This window comes from Labrus bergylta, chromosome 6 (assembly GCF_963930695.1).
Source record: "Labrus bergylta chromosome 6, fLabBer1.1, whole genome shotgun sequence".
NCBI lineage: Eukaryota > Metazoa > Chordata > Actinopteri > Labriformes > Labridae > Labrus > Labrus bergylta.
The window spans coordinates 25,350,859-25,369,085 of record NC_089200.1 but is presented as its reverse complement, the minus strand read 5'-3'; the positions used below and the strand labels follow the sequence as shown (position 1 = coordinate 25,369,085).

The 18,227-nt window shown below is 39.0% G+C and overlaps 1 protein-coding gene across 2 annotated transcripts in view; it reads right to left on the bottom strand.

Annotated features, from left to right (window-relative positions):
* Positions 1-18,227, bottom strand: part of LOC109982366 (inactive N-acetylated-alpha-linked acidic dipeptidase-like protein 2) — a 504,674-nt gene that overhangs the window by 391,518 nt on the left and 94,929 nt on the right. The window lies entirely within an intron of this gene.

Here is an 18,227-nt window from a genome sequence, read left to right as displayed (position 1 = left end):
ACTAATCCAAAGCTTTGTACTAAACTCACCAAAGTGTTCTTTGAATGTTGGAAAAGAGAATAAAGAGAACTTGTACAAAAAACAAAAACAAAACAGAGACTGGTAGCAAAAGGATGAGAGACCGACGGAGAGGCAGAGTGAAGGGAGTGTGTTAGCTGTGGAGAAAAGATTGTGTTTGAGAAGTTTTTAGAATATGTTCAAAGATGGGGCATCGTGGATGTCTGAGGGAAGGTTGTTCCAAAGGGTAGGGTGGTGGTGGTGGTGGGGTGGGCTGTGACACTGAAGGCCCTGTCTTCATAGGTGCTGAGTCTGGTCTGTGGAATGGACAGCGGGCCAGTGTCTGAGGACCGGAGGTTTCAGGGATGTGGTGTGTGGCCATAGGAGTTTAGAGGGGTACTGAGGGGTGAGGTTATGGAGATATTAAAAAGTGAGGAGGGGTATTTTGTACTTGATTCGGGATATAATTGGGAGCCAGCAGAGGTGGAAGAGGTTTGGGGTGATGTGCTGGTGCAGGTGAGCACCCTGGCAGCGGAGGTTTGGTCTTATTAAATAGATAAAACAGTGACTGACTACAAAAAGCTAAATGAGGGAATGAATAATGGATAAATGAATTAATAGCAGCAGCAGGGTAATCATGCATATAACTCACTGTCGAGCAGATTATTGTAAAGTATAAAGTTCATGTAAAATATGCATGTTATATAAATATAAATATACTGAATACTGCACTCTTAATGCATACATAATTATTGGTCTTAGATATAAAAGACGAAAGTGAGATACTCTACAATGTGCACCTACGGCATTGTTAAAGGTCTATATTAATGTCACATCATCATTGACGTCATCATTTCATATTATGTGTTTCTTTGGTGTCAGTGAAATGTCACTGTTTGAATTTTCTGACTGCCATCTCTCTTCTTCAAAGTGTTTTCACTGATACCTTTCCCCTGAAGATGAAACAAAGGAGGTTGAGTCCATGTTATTGACTTAGTAAAACATGCGCTCTAACAGTTGGACTTACAGTTGTCTGGTCAAGACAGATAAGCTCAGGTGATCACATTTTAATACATATAACTGAAGCACTCTACAGCTGGCCTTGTCTGAGCATTCAGTGTATCCAAATGAGTGTTTGAATTCTCACTCTGTCAGTGTGATTATACACAGGGATCTTTTTGTTCACTGACTTTATTATCAGTGAGTAAAAGAAACGGTGTATAGCCTCTCTTTGTATCTGTTGAATATTCTACTCCCTAATATAACCACATATCATGTGTAAAAGTTTTGCATAACTTAAAGTGTATTCAAGTGCAACGCTTGAGTACACGTTTGACCTATTTTATATTACTGTGATGGTGCAAGGCTCGATGACATGTTCTTGCAAGTCTAGGTATTTTAAGATAAAATAGATATTACCACTACTTAATTTAATTTCAGACATGTCACAGCACCAACTTTTATCATTGGTATAGCCAATGGATGGATGGAGGGAGGGATGGATGCTTTATTATATTCCTTTCCTGAGAAAGCTAAGAGGTTTTTATTGGGGTATCACCTTTGTAAGATGGATTGATTTGTTGAATAAAAAATAAATAAATACTTTTGGATTATACAGCTAATTGAATTTTCTTGTTTTTCATAAAAATAGACATTAAACATTTCCTCGATGTTTTATTTTAAAATTATGAGACTTTTTGTTTGTCTGACAGAGTTGACAAAAGTCCTCAACTGCAGAAAAATTGTATTTTAGGAAAAAATAAATCACTTGGAGGTTGGCCCATTACAGGGTTTAATAGCCAAGACTCTGATCTTTTAAAATATATTTTCTTAGCATAATTAAAGAGAAAAAATAATTCACAGAAAAAAAGGGTTTTTCCCCAATTCTCAAGAATGGGTGCAATACTTCCTACTGATTTTTGGTGTTATGAGCAACTGTAGCAAACAAATTCCCCCCTGGGATTAATAAAGTATTTCTGATTCTGCAGTCCAAACAGTGCTAATTATTTATATACTTCATCTGTTTCTCACTCTTTACCCACTTCCTTAAATAACAATTATTAGATTTCAGTGAGGTAAAAAGAATGGATGTGTATTCATTATATATGTGCGTGGCCATTCCTTGATTTGAGCAAGAGGTTGTGCTGTTCTGCTGCAGAGCTTCTGCTCAACTGCATGAGGAATAATGTAGGTTCAAAAAAACAGTGGAGTGCAGGGGTCGTTATTTATTGATTGCTCAAGTGCAGCAAAGGCCCTTAGGCCTTTTTTAAGGTACATTCTGAAAGAGACTACAGAGAAAGAAGATGAAGATAAAGTTCAAGAAATATGAGAACAAAGAGAGAGAAAAAAAAACCATCAAACCCATTAGTTAAAGGTCACATATTATGCAAAATACAGTTGAAAATGTTTTTGAGCACTGATATGTGTCCCTAGTCTGTCTACAAACCCCCAATTTATGAGAAAAGTCCATCCTCTCCTTCTTTTGCCTGCTCTACTTTTCAGAGTTTGGTGGGCATTGTTATGGACTGGAATAACTCAGAGGAGGAACCAAGTGCAGAAACCAAAAGACTATTTAATTCAAACAAAAAGGCAACTAAAGGGGCAACTAAAACTGTCCTATCTCTCAGTTAAAGGCACAAAAAGCCCAAAAAATAAATATAAAAAAAAGGCAACTAAAACCTACAATGAAAATGTCCAAACTGAAAAATCCCAAAAAGGGTCAAAGAAGGAGACACTAGGAATCATGAGGTATCACAAGGAAAAACTGACATCTGACGTGGAAACAACTAACAACACAGACAAACTGCAATGAACAATGACACAGAAGGGAAGAAACACAGAGACTAAATAGACACGGGGGTACTCAGACGCAGGTAAAGGCAATGAGGGCAATCACAGTGGAGGGAAACACACAGAGGCAGAATAAAATACAAGAAACACTGAGGACAACTATGAAATAAGTCAGGAAACACTGAAGACAGAGAACTGGAGAATGTAGCAAAACACACTAGAACATAAAGAAACACTAGGATACAAAGTTACAAAATAACACATGAAACTCTAAAGACTAAACTAGAAAACACACAAGGGAGACACCAGGGAAGAATGAGAACTAAAACAAGATACATACATCTAAACTCTGAAAAACTAAACTAAACAGACCAAATCATGACAGGCAGAGTGGGAGGAGATTAAAAAAAAGAACAGATGAGGCACACTTTCAAGTTGAAGATGAGACGATGGGCCAAAATGAAACGGTTTCCAACCTGGCCTAACCTGTGGCTTTCTTTCATCTCTAATTTCTCTCTTCGCTTGCTTTTTTTTTTTTCTGTTCCCTTAGCGACAGGCTTTAATTATTGATTTTTTTTCCTCTTAAGCCCTGACATGTCTGCTTATTCCAAAGCTGCCACTTTTCACCTTTTAATGCGCCTGACAGCACGCTGAAGGTTTGTAATTGATATTTGGCTCTGCAGTTAATCAGACAGAGAGCAGAGAGCTATGTCGGTCTGTGTGACTAACACGTGACTCTGACTCTGAGTGGGCTGAGATATGTCAGGTTTGTTGGCCTTAATTTTTATTTCTGATTAGTAGAAAAACAAAACAATCCAGACGAACAAATAGAATGAAAGGAACATATAAGGCTAGTCAGGTACTTTTAAGAAAAAAAAAAGAGGCAAAAGTTGGTTTGAAAAAGTTTCATCCTGTAATATCAAAATGAATAAGAGGGGGTTTATTTTGAGCCCTAAAGCAAACCTCCTACAGAAGAATGTTATCAGCTGTGATTTCTTAATTTTATGCCATCATTTATGACATCATTATAGTCAACAAAGACTTGCGGAGAACTGGTGATATGGCAAAATTGCTTCAATGACTGAAATAGTGAGAAAGACAAGCGTCCAGAAACAGACAGAATTTGTATACCATAATGTTCTTGAAAGCCCAGAATTCACCTAAAACAATATAATTATTTAAAGGTAGAGTCAGTAGCCTTTTTGCATTGCAACAACATTCAAACTGGGCCCCTCCCCCTGGGCTCATCGCACCCAGAAGCGCACACTCACTGCAGGACGTAGTGTGTACATTTACTGCTTATATCTACACTGTAAGCTACCGCACACTAGCTCAAGCTAACCATCGGTGTTTGGCACCTGCCTGTCCATTAGAAATCAGGCCAACTCTGTGTTATGGAACAAGCTTTATCCGCTTGGCGCTTCGCCTCACTATGATTATATTGTCTCTTCTTTGCCACTATGTTGAAGTCTGTCATATTTGCCAGTTTGAATCACATCCAATCGCTGAATTGTATCCACTCCTTAACTCACCAGTGTGCTGTCATTGGCTGGTAAAAACACACCAGCTCTTAGCCAAGACACGTCCCGTTTCAACCGGAAAAAAAAAAGCAAAACATGACAATCCAGGCATAGGGCAGGCTCTCTGCAGACAGTCACCACCACACATGTACGGAGGCCCATAAGCGATGATTGAGCGTTGTGTTGTAATCCTCGAAATCAGTCTTGGTCTCAAGACCACTCTGTGAAGTTCTAGTCTCGGAATCGAAAGCATTTTTACAAGGTCTTGTCTCTATCTCAGACTAGGTGGACACAGATTTTAAATCAAGAACACTGCTTTCTAAAAGAACAAATAAATACAGATATGTATAAGCTCTTTGCATTTCCCTGTCAGTAAGTCTTTGCCTGCCATGACATCTTTTAGTATGACCTTTTCATCCCATGACTACCTTTAATCCAGACTGAATTGTCTCAGGTAGAAGTAAATAATTATTATTCTGGTTTTCCTCTTCTACTTTAAAAAACAGATTTTGTCACACATGCTATAGAAGTTCAACCTGGACTTTGGTGAAATTGTCAATAACACAGCTATCTTCAGTTTAGTCCACTTCACAGACCCTGGCTGCCAAAAGTATCACAAAAACAAGATTTCTTAGCTCCCATATCCCAGATATTCTGGCGTCACATAAGTGGGAGGAAGTTGTGACAAATGGGTACATAAACTGCTGCCAAGACGTACAGCCTTGCACCCGAAGACATCCTTTTACACCCACTTGCCTTATCTATGTTTGCAAGCAAACATCTAGAGATCAAGATGGATTCATTACAGCCTTAAATACTTGAGGTCTGTGACAGAGAGAAGAGTACTCTGAGAAGCTGACACTTATTCTCCCTGGGGCTTGTCATTGCTGTGCATGATCTGATACACTTCTTGCTGAAATTGGCCCCTTCTAATGCAACCTGTACTGTATGCTTGACTTTGCTTTTTTTTACTGTCTACAGTTCATGCTTGCCGCCCACAGAACTTTCTGAACATTGCAAACTTCATGCTTAAAAAAGACCAAATGTGCAGCTGGCAAAGGCCTCCTCAGGTGTGTTCATGCATCAGAACTCTTTGTTTGACAACCTGCTTTTTGCTGCCGACTGAGTTTCACTGTTGCTTTGTGTTTAGTACTTATTTGAGATCTAATCCATATTTAAATACATACATATAATGTTATGATGTACAAAATACACAGTTGTTGGCGTAATCCACAGACGTGGTTTCCTGCTGCTCTGAATGAGATGTAACAAGACCTTTGCAAGACTTGGCCAGGCCTCTGACGTAACAGAGCAAAGCATGGAGTGCAGTTGTAGGACACGCCCACCCGGAAACTCACTGACATTTCCCTGAGGCTGCAAACAAAGGACGGAGGACAGTGGGACTGTGGGGAGCGGGGGCCTTAAAGAGACAGCAGCTGAAGTTAACCCTTTTGAAGTGGAGGCTGAAATGAGGGATTTTACTGACGCCAGTATCAGATAGATAAGGAGGTGTTTGAGCTACACATCTAATAACATTACTCAATAGGTGTCCCACGCTGATTATTGCTGAAGTATTGGATCAGCTTTGACATGTATGTTCATATGGATTAGTAACTTATTGAAGGATTCAATTAATTGATCTCCATAGTTTTACTGTTTTTACTGTCTGAAAAAATGCAAAGTTTTAATCGCTGTTCCTATTTGTTTGGAGCCCATTAGACCAAATCAGTACATAGCGCTGTGTGAATGTATGGAAAGAATATTCATTATTACCACTTTTTAATCGTTTTTTTGTCAAAATATAGGAAACTGGTAAGCTTTCCTTTTGCTGCAAACGTGGCTTGGAAATTGGAAACAAGTTAATACAGTAAAGTAAATAACTCATTCAACCTTCAACATAATTATTTATTAGTTTTAATGAATGACATGCCCTGTGTGTGAAACGGTAGTGTTCATCATAAACTGTGTTACAACACATCAACAGGTTGAATGATATACTTGTTGTGTAAATCTATACGTAATGGTGTGCTCGAAATCCTCCATTGGGTTTAGAGGTATTCTATGAAGAGAAAATGCAGATAACCTCCAGACAGTGCAGTGGCAGCTAAGGAGAGTTAAGCCACTTTAACGAAGGAGTAGCATGAAGGGTTGAACAAGAGTGACTTGGTTAGGAGAACTGGCTAAAACCAGCAGAAGTGAGCCATTATTAGAGCGGGTCAAGACATTGTGTATAATTCCCAAAAAGGTGGAGCCCGTTATCACAAATCCCCATGACAACCAGGCTCAGAAAAAAATTATCAGCCCTTCAGAAAAAGGAAAACAGTAAGCAATTGCATTGAATTAGCAGTGACAAACTCGATTCACTGTTTGCTAAACTAAGAACAGCTCCAGGGCCTTCTATTCTCAAGTTGCTTTTTGTTGGACTTTAAGGGGTTTAATCGGGGTCTCTCAAAAAGGAGTTCAGATTTATCTTTTTACCCTGACCTGGACTTCTTAACTAAACACAACAAGTGCTTTGGTACTTTTCCCATTTCTGACATTCCCACTGCTATGTCACAAACCTGATCTGAGTCACACTGCAGTCCATGTGACCCTGAGCTTTTGAGTCTGGCCAGCTCCATTTAGTAATTATGACTTGAGGAAAGGGAAGTGGAGCCCCATGGCGACATGCAGTGAGCTAGCACTAAAGCAGTGTCAGACAGGAGATAGGTTTTCTCAGGTACAGTCAGTTGCAGTCATTATTTTGACCAGCGTGAATTGCTTCAAAACAACACAGTTATTCTTTCTTCATCATTCAAAATCCTGAGTTAAGTACTCCTTTGGAACGATAACATTAATGATTTTGAACTCAAAAACAATTAAGCCAGATCTTTTATTATTTTAGACCATTAAAAAGCGTGCACTGTGTGATATTATTAAAAAATGTATACAGCATGGCATAAGCTTTTATAGTTAATACGACTAGGCAGCAAGAGACCTCAGTTCAAGCCTCATCTGTGAAATGTATGAAAACTTTTTTTCTTCAAACAAACACAATCTCTACTGGAAACCACTCTCCTGTTGGCCCCCAGACTGGTCTCGACTCATAGTTGAGTCTACTTAGACTTTTTTGAATCATTGTCAAGTGTGTACTTTTAGATCATTACTTTTCTATAATATTTGAACATGGATTGTATTTACGTCTCTTTCAGAAAAGCTTCAAGGGGGATCCATTCGTCCATTTAAAGTTACTTTCCCAAATAAGTTACTTTTTTAATGCAGTAATTCAGTTACTTTATGATAGTAGCAACTAACTGTAACTAGTCACTAAATAAGTGTATTATTTGAGTTTAAAGACCTTTATGTTTGAATAATGCCGACAAGGAAAATGAGGCAAGAGGGCAGAAAGACAGTCGATGAGTAACTGTGATTAATTTATATATGCCACAGTACCATTGGATAAGAATGCATATTGCTCCTGAAGAGATGATGTCACCTTTATCAAATCATATACCTGAAATGTCAGAACATTAAATAAATGTCACGGAAAATGAAAGAGTGACTTAACCACCAAACCACGGACACAGAGACATTATCAAAGAGCTCTAATGTTTTGAACCTTTGCTTCAGGGTTATTTCTGTGGACTGTCTGAACAACATTGTCAATGAGACAACGACTTAATAAGTGAGTTAATGACTTAGATCAGATATTGTCTCTTGCAGACAGTCTCTATCAGAACTCCTTTCACTGAGTGAATTCAATATTCTAGTTCACGTGCTTTGAAAACGAGAACTCTGAATGAAATATTGAAAACAAAGACAACTCACTGCTTTGTCTGGTGGCCAGAAACTCCATTACAGACAAAAAAAGCATCAAATAAATCCCTAAATTAGACATTAGCAGGTTTCTTTCCACAGTTGAGTTCTGAAATATACGAGTCAGTTGCTGCCAAATTCTCCAATTCTCTTTTTACTGCAGATGAGTTGAGTTTCAAAGTCCCAAACCTAACCATCTATAGTGAGGGAATTCATTTTCAATCTGGTTTTGTGAAACAAGCTTTTAACCCCTACTCCTCCTCTTTAAGAAGATATCACCCAATTGGATTTTTTTGTCAGTGGTGGCTTTTTATGTCTTTTTGTCTTTTTATTTACCCAACATAATTCACTCTTGGGTGTCTTTCACTGACACTATGTCTGTGTTTTATAATTGAGCTGAGAACACACACACACACACACTAATCGCGCACATAGGTGTTACATACACACTAACACATTCTCTTCCAATTAAATAATTGGCTTCTCACACTTGGCCAAAGTAAGACATTAAAAATGTTTTCAGTAAACACCTGGGGACCTGAAGCACTTTGCATGTCATATAAAATGTCAAACACTGTCTAAACTCTTTGTAACAGAGGCTATAAAACGCCTCATTCACTCACAAAGGAACACTGTGTTCCACCACTTATCACATGGATTGGTGAACGAGAAATATTTGATGTGGAAAGAACATTGATACGTTAAAGGTGAATGTAAATAAAGGCCGCTGTAGAAAAATAGGCAGGATTGAAAGAAATGAGCCATGAAAATATAACAAAAATCAAACAGGAATAAAAATATATTTTAGTTAAAAGATCTGAAAAATAAAATAAGTACACCTGAAATTGAGCTGATATAGTCAAGGTCAATAATTAAGTTGCATATTTATCTTCAATTTCTCACAAGGAAAAAAGCATAGTAAAACCTTGACAGACTTTAATGACAGAACATCTGAGATATCCTGACTACTATCTTCTCTTCAAGGGAAGATGGGGCGAAAAGTCAAGTTAGTGAAAAGAACATTTTAACTTCACAGCATACAATTCCAGTCTGTGAAACCTTCATTAATTCCTCGTAGCTGTTCAAAGGCTGAATATGCAACATTTAACACATAAATACAGCAGAAATCAAGTATATCCTCTGAAAATAACTCTGTGAGTCATGACTGTCTACAATGACTGTGACACCCGAGTCCCGCTGTCTGTTTTGTTGTCTGAGCCGTGTTTACAGTGTCGAGACGGCCGGCCGGCTCATCCCCTTGCATAAAGAAGTTGTTTAATTGAGGGACTAGAGAAAAGAAGAATAACAAACTGTACTCACTGCTTATTTGAATGTCACGTAAGCGTTTCTAGATCACGGTCATTTTGTGTAAATCACATGCAGGGCCTCATCCGTGACAACAACGACATGGACTACAGAGAGGAGGTGAAACATCTGGTTGACTGGTGCAGAACCAACAACCTGACCCTGAACGTTGATAAAACCAAAGAGATCATTGTCGACTTCAGGAGGCACCAGCCCAGCCACACACCACTCCTCATCAATGGCACAGCAGTGGAGAGAGATAGCAGCACAAAGTTCCTGGGGGTGCAGATAACAGACACTCTGACCTGGTCCCTTCACACCGGCGCTCTTGTGAAAAAAGCGCAGCAGCGCATGCACTTTCTGCGTCAGATGAAGAGAGCACACCTCCCTCCTCCTATTCTCACCACCTTCTACAGAGGCACTATAGAGAGCATCATAACAAACTGCATCTCTGTCTGGTCCGGAGCCTGCAGTGCCTCCGACTGGAAGTCCCTGCAGAGAGTGGTGAGGACAGCGGAAAAGATCATTGGGACTCCACTTCCTCCCATTCAGGAGATCGCAAAGATCCGCTGTCTGACCAGGGCTCAGAAAATCAGCAGAGACACCTCCCACCCCCACCAAGGACTGTTTTCACTGCTGGACTCTGGAAAGAGGTTCCGCAGCCTCCGAAGCAGAACTTCCAGGTTCTGTAACAGCTTCTTCCCACAGACTTTTGAACAGGAAAAAATAATCCCTCCATTCCCCCTCAAACCCCCACACAGGACTACCTCACTGGACTGTAAAACACAATATAACGTGCAATATATTTATCTGTATAGTATTTTTACTCATAGTTTTTCTTTTTATATCTATTTATATCTGCACCTTATTTTTATTTTTTATATGTAAATACATGCTGCTGTTTTTATCCTGCACTACAACGAGCCAAATGCAACGAAATTATCCTTATCTGCACTGTAAAGTACAAGTTTGAATGACAATAAAGAAAGTCTAAGTCTAAGTCTAAGTCTAAGAAGAAAGGGGCAAAGTTAAGATCGCTAGCATTAGCATGCTGACACAACAATGTGGTGCGAGTTGTTTTGGTTTCATGCTGGTGCTCAAGGGCGACATCTGCTGGATCAAAAAGTTGCATATTCTTCCTTTAAAGGCAAGATATGCAACTTTCTGAATATTGATATTACGAAAAACCAAATATACCATTATGCAAATAAATTGTTGAGAAAAGTCTTCCTGAAAATAAAGTGAATTAAAAATCCCTCTGGATTTGTTGACGTTGGGTCTGTGTTTACATTGACACAATGGCGCCTCCTTCAGAGGCTCAAACATGTTCCATACATGTTTTATGGAGTCAACTCCTCCCTGTGCAACCATTACTTGTTCCACCACGTGGGGAAAGAGATGGCCCCGCCCACTCAGGGATGCTGTATGTATCGTCAAAAGAACAGGTTGTCTTTGCATCTGAAGGAGACTAAACAGACTTTCCAAACCTGGCCTAAAAAGACATTTAAAACAACTAAATAAACTTTGTGATGCATATAATTTCTTCTTCTGTTTATCATTACTCGTTAGCTGCTTTCTCTGTCCCTGATAGTGAAACAGGGTAGGAAGGGGCGGGGGGAATGTGTGGGGGAGGGGGGAGCTCGAAAGACAGAGGAAGACAAAGTCCGAAGCTGCTCCAATTAACATTAAATGGGATTTATCACCACATGTAACGTTTCGGTCTCTCACCCTTCATCAAACAAAGGAGCTCGAAAGAGAGCATTTGTTTTGAGCTAAAATTCTGCTCTGCAAGTCGCATAGTGAGCCTTTAGAGAAGAAGTCAAACTGAAAGATATCAGAATATAATAAGGGCTACCAGCTGCCATAAATGTCCCCCTGTATTTCTCTCACCTTTATCTCTTCACCCTCATTCTCCTCCCCTCTCATTTCATTCTCAGGTCCACTTCCCCCCATTTCCTCTGCTCTGTACTGAGCAGTGCGTTGACCTGAACCATGCAGCGTGGATTGCCTCTGCAGGTCAATGTGGAGGTTTCATTTCCGAAGCCCCGTGACTATTCCTGGAGGTGCAGCTCCACTGTGATTGATGCTTTACAAAACATTTTTTCACACTTGTGACATTTCAACAAAAGCAACATGTTCTGAACTTTCCATTTGCCGGGTCTACCTTCTTGTCTCCCTCTTCACTCGCCACAATCATTCCCTTGCTTCCCTTTTTGTTCCTTCCTGCACCTCTAAATTCCACTTCCCCCTTCAGAGCTTTCCTCAATCTCCCTTCCTGGCTTCCTATTCTATATTTCTCAAATACTCGGAGTTCCACTTCCATCCTTTCTTTTCACAAAAACTTTGTTCTTGGAACAGGGAAAGGTGGGAATGATTGTTTTTTTTTTTTTTCCCACAAACAGCAAATGTGTCAAACATTGATTCTATATCTACATTATGTCTGATTTATCCAAAGTACTGTTGCATTATATCCAGTAAATAATTTAAAATCAACATCCAAGTCCTATCCATAATACTCAAGTTCCCGTAGAGCTTTCATGTCCCTGACTTGGTTTTTCCCTGCGCCTTCAAACCAAAAACAATGTGGATGCCTCGCATTTAATTAAAATTCCATTGTTGAAGAAAAAGAGAAACTGTTCCTGTAAGCGTGTCTCCATTAGTGGAACCTCAGCTCAGGTCATGTTTGCACAGGGATAAAGCAGAGTGTTGACCAACTTTTCAGTTTCATGTTTTCAACTCAAGCACATTGTTTCTTAAACTTAAATAGCCTAGCACTTTTTTTAAACTTATCTGAAGAAATAGTTGTTCTTCGATTGCAACTATTTATGAAACATACAAACTGTGTTGTATTTACATCCTAGTGTTTTACAACTGTAGTCACATTGTATTTACACCCAATATTTCACGTAGTATGATTTTGAATTTACTAAGTCTGCCATCTGCTGTCCCCCCCTCCCCTCAGACAGGGTGGTTCTATTATCCTGTTCATCTATCTAAAACATCTGGCCTCTTCTTTCATTCTAAGTAGACTGCCCTCCACGCCACAACTGTCCACACTGACCTTTGCACAACTACTGCTGCACCTCGGTCCATAAACAATGAGGCAAATATTTGACTTTTCTCTCTCAGGAAATTTCTCAGGAAAAGTATTCTTTTGACCCTTTTAACCCTTAGCCTCAAAACTGTCAAATACCACAGACAGGTTATTATTCTTTTCAATTATGAAATTGTAGAGTTTTAAAACATGATTTTTCAACAATGTAAATCTAGTTGTCTGTTATTTAAATAGTTGTGAGTCACATTTTCATTCTCTCCTGAAACACTTTTTTTATTATATTTTAAACCAGTGAAGTTAATTTAATTATACCCATTTATATTTGTTTTTATATTTCACTCATTAATACAAGACGAGTTGCATACTTTCCTGTACAATGACTTTGATGGGAGTTAAAATCCTTGAAAGATCACAGGCCTCCTGATGTCACCTCATTCAAGCAGGCAGTAAAGACTGTGAATTCAGTGCATGCTTGTCCTGACTCCCCCACACTGCTCTGCCATACAGATGGCGAGCTTTCTGTAGCACTACTGGCCATGTTTCCACGGGGGTTTGTGTATTGGCAGAGCATTTGTGTGGTCGTGTGTGTGATGTGTGAGAACATATGTCAATGTCATGCCACCAGATCTAGGTAGTAAATTCTCCATCATGACTATCAGTATGATTAAATAGAGGTACCTGGCCACATCCATCATGACATATAATCACTGAGAAGGTCACACAGGTCAGGGACAAGGGGAGGAAGCTAATAAAGTAGATACAGTCAGTGTACTGCATAAGGACATCTTGTGTGTACTGAATTAAAACTCTTAATTAAAACTACTTTGAAGGGTTCCAAACCACAAATATTTCTATGAATCCAGGAATCTGTGTGTGTGGGTGTGTGTTTGTTAGTCAAGTTTCAACACAACCATTCGGCTGATGGACGTCAGACTTGGCAGGTGAATAAAAATTGAATAGTTGAATAAAAAAAAAAGGAATGAAAAGCTCTTGTATTGTTGACACTCATCATGTCAACCCCAGTAAGTTACAATCAATCAGCATGGACTAGGCATACATTTCTGTAACACACTTTCATCTTGACTTTGACATACAAAGCTGCATTAGTGCTACTCTTAAACAATACAGGTGTTTGAGTAATGACAAGTGTACAATGACAAGGTATAAGACACTGCAAAAACCAAGCTGCAACCAATGATGTTGAAAAAATGAAGCCGAAGTGAAAGTGCTAGAAATTACATGCAGAAGTCCCATATGAACCCCTTATTAAATTATACATTGACATCAGAAATAAAACAGTGTAGAAAAAAACAAAACAATTTGGATCTGAAGGCTTATTTCTTTATCCAGACAAACTGTACAGGGGTTGATTTTTTTTTGATTTTATTGAAGATTTTATGAAGAGTTATTAAGACAGCATTTTCAATATGGTGACCGCAATTGATGGGCTTAAAAAGTCCACTTAAAACCAATTAGTAATGTCACTGAGACTACACCCATATACAGTCTATGCTCAAAGCTATGACTGTGCTCAAAACACAGGAAACAGGAAATGATCGGCTGTAATAAATTATCTTATTTTTTCTTCGGGAGTCAAGGAACTACCTATCCCACAAACCATTGCGAATAATACCGCTTCTTCTTAAATGCTACTTTTGTAGTTGTTGTCGTGTTTATACTGTTACTAAAAGTGTTTTACTTCGTTGTAGTTTGCATTGAATATATGAATAACATTCACTGCGGCATGACAAAGTTATTATTGCATTTCATGTTAGCTAACTACCAAGCTATTCTGCTAGCTAAACTATCCATTTGCAGGAGTAGCAGGAGACATTGCCATGGTAACAGCGAGCTCAACCAATCAGAGACATCGCCGTGGCCACTCAATGGTCGTGGGTAGTGTAGTTATTTTTTTCTGATATTGTGAAAACAGCATGTTTTCGATGTTGATATCATACAAACTTTTCATGCTACAAATGGCAATAAACTGAACTGAACTAAACTGAATCCATGTTTTACTAAAGGAAATCTTCCTTTCCTTTCCTTGAGGCCAAAGGTTCCCAACCTTTTGACATTAAACCGTTCAAGGCCAAGATATGGCTTTTTGTTATCTCTATTAACACTTTCATATGCATTTATGCTTCAAGCATTTCAAGCAAAATATGTCATGCTCCTTCGATTTCTTTATTGGCATTCTTTTTTGCAACCTATTGATTTTTGGCCTTGCAGCTAATGCAATGCCATGTCAGTTCAGATGGTGCTGGATGTATTCATTCTCTGTACTTGTAACATTTCCCTTACATTTTAGGCTGACCTCTAAAAGAAAGGCACAGAATACTTCATTTAAAGGGATACTTCACCCATTGAAACATGAACCTGTATTGACATTGGGTCATATATGTAGTAGAAATGGTCAGCCACTCAATGGTCGTGGGTAGTGTAGTTATTTTTTTCTGATATTGTGAAAACAGCATGTTTTCGATGTTGATATCATACAAACTTGAGTCTTCTACAGGCGCATGAACCATCATTTCACACTCAGGTAGCTTGAGCAAGTCTACCTTGGATGGTTATGACATTATCGCTAATAATCAAATCCACTATGGACAAAGTTTATGGAATTTTTACTTCTGGAACCACATTGTTGAGCCCTATAGTCCACTCTTGCAGCTGTGGGGATGAGGGATTCCACCTCTGCTTTTTGCAGATTACCTGTTTCGGTTGGCTTCATTAGGATTTGAACTCCTGCAGCCATTGGGGTGGTTGAGGTTGTACTTGACTGTTTAAGGATGCTCAAGGAAAAGCTTTGAAGAAACCAGTTGATCTAGATTTGAACTCTCCGCAAAAAAAAGGAAGCTTGATTTATGTTAAGTTATTTAGTATGGATGTGGTCACTCAAGGTTGGAGTGAATGTTTCAAAGCAAGTTGGCTTACATCATTTAAAAAGTATATATAATTTAATAAAAGCAATTATAGAACATATGTGTACAGCATGAATAGCTATAATCAGGCAGACGGTATCGCTCTATTTCATCCAGTCATGCAAATAGTTTCTTCCCTTGCGCTGTGCGCAGCCTGCGCAAACTTGTATGATTCACTGGTATGTTTCTCATGTGGACTAACTGTCTCTGTTTTTATTTCTTCTTCCTTTTTATTTATATTTATATTGCCTGTTTTTTAAACTCACTGTCCTGTTTCCGTGTCCAATTGTACTGTCTACCTCTTGCAAATGTTTTCCAATGTGGTTTTCATGCTACAAATGGCAATAAACTGAACTGAACTAAACTGAATCCATGTTTTACTAAAGGAAATCTTCCTTTCCTTTCCTTGAGGCCAAAGGTTCCCAACCTTTTGACATTAAACCGTTCAAGGCCAAGATATGGCTTTTTGTTATCTCTATTAACACTTTCATATGCATTTATGCTTCAAGCATTTCAAGCAAAATATGTCATGCTCCTTCGATTTCTTTATTGGCATTCTTTTTTGCAACCTATTGATTTTTGGCCTTGCAGCTAAAGCAATGCCATGTCAGTTCAGATGGTGCTGGATGTATTCATGCATCTGAGCTGGCCGGTGGTGGCCAGTGGCGGCCTGTCGGCAGCAGCCGTCTCGCTGCTATATTTATATTTTTTCGGCATTATCAGCTTTCTCCATAGAGCCTGTTAGCATAGTTTCCAGGTTTCTAATGATACAAAGCTTAATGCAAATGGGTGAAGTATCCCTTTAAGCAATGTACTTAATTCATATGCATCATCTTTTGTTATTGTTTTGATTGAGAGCCCCCTAGTGGCTGAATCTACCTGTTATATATTTAAGTTAGTCACATGCTGCAGTGAAGCAGTCACAACAGAGACCGAGGATTTTGTGTTGCTGCTGAATGTTTTTTCTGCTACGCATCTGCCTTGGAGTTCATTTGTCTGTAAGTTTTATGTTTAGATCATTACAAAACTGTCAAGCTGTGAAGAGAGAATTTATGTTACAAACACATTGTTGTTTCTGTCTTACATGTGCTTTGCTGGCTAATATAGTAGTTCACAGTTTTTGTTCAGTGCTTTGATAGCATGTAGCTTTGTGTGGACTTAACAGCATTTTTATGCAGTTCTGTGCTTGCTTTTCTTTAGATGCCTTTGTAAACATATAAAGTACATGTTGTCTGCACTGACCTATTATTATTATCTTTGTGATATTGCAGTTTAAAGAAAAAGGTTGGTAATTTTTTTAAACTTGCATGTTTTGAGAGTAGCATTCTCTCAGTGCTCCGTCTACACCCCCTCCCTTCTGTGCTCCATCAAAAGCCACGCCCCTCATTTACATGCATGAGCTGTTACTCCAGAAGCGGACCTCAGCTCATCGCTTACATTGTGTAGAAACGACGTCGTCTCTATGTCTCATTTAGCGGTAAGTAAACACTAAATTGTATAACAAAACATGGAAAGAAAAACGTGACTATTTTACTACTTACAACGACTAACTCACAGTATAAACTCCGTCATCGGTGACGCGCTTTATGTGTGGGCTAGTGCACGCAAGGGGCAGAGAATGAGCAGGGAGACAGAGAGGCCTGATTGGTTCATCAGATTGGTACGTTGTGGCAGACCTGGCAGCAGGTCGAACTGCTACGGATGACAGATTTTCTTTGTTCCTTTTTCAGAGCACATGAGTTATTAATTTCTGTCAGGACCTAAAGACAACTTCAACCAAAATCTTAAAAAGTGGATCTGGAGAAAATTACCATCCCTGCCTTTAACAAACTAATATCAAAAGCAAAGAAAACTCCGGTAAAATGCAGGAAAAGTCAAGTTTTCATAGTGCAGCAACTGACTCTGTGCCTATCTGTGTCTGATTACAAACACACACGTTTATAGCAAAGACGGTTAAAACAAACAGAGTCACAAATATCACACACTCAATTGTTAATTTGTGTTTTTTTGCGTTCTTGTGTTCATCATGAAATGATGGGCCCTGCCACACACAGTAAGTATAATTACTATACTATTGTGAGACTATTCTGGTATCTTTAATAATTGACTTTCATAATCACACTCCATCCAATTATCTAATTAAAGAAAGTCAAATATGCAGAGTTTGTCCTTATTCCTTGTAGTGACTGTTGGCTTATTTTCAGGTTTTTTTTTTTTTTTCAGATGTATTTTTGGGCTTCAAATGTCTTTATTTTAAAGATAGGGCAGTGGATAGAGTCAGAATCCAGGGAGAGAGAGAGAGAGAGTATGAATGGCATGCGGGAAAGGAGCCACAGGACAATTCGGAACCCAGGGCCGCCTACTGTCGAGGACTTCAGCCAGTGTGCACACACACTAACCACTAGGCTACCGACGCCCCCTTTTTAAAAAAAAAAGTGCTTGAACTTACTTTATGAAATATAAAATTGGACAATATCCACTACAGATCCGCAAAATGCACCCTGTTCAAACGCTTAAGAAGACTTCATTAAGTTTGAGGCTCTGGACAGGGAAGGCAGTATCACCACATCAAATTACAGTTACAGCACTTTTAAATTATCCCTTGATTACAAAGTGTCAAGCATTTCCCTTTTTACCTTTAGAAGGAGCTTTTCATTAACTCACCAGTTTTGAAAAATAACCACATCTACACATTCATGGGGCAAGGTCGTGTCCCCGACAGGGACACAGCCTAAGCAAGTTTCATCCTGCTGACCTTTCCTTTGTTACTCTGTCCTCCAGAACCGCAACATTATACACACAGAGCAAATGGTAGAGCAGAGAGAAAGGGTGAAATACATAGCC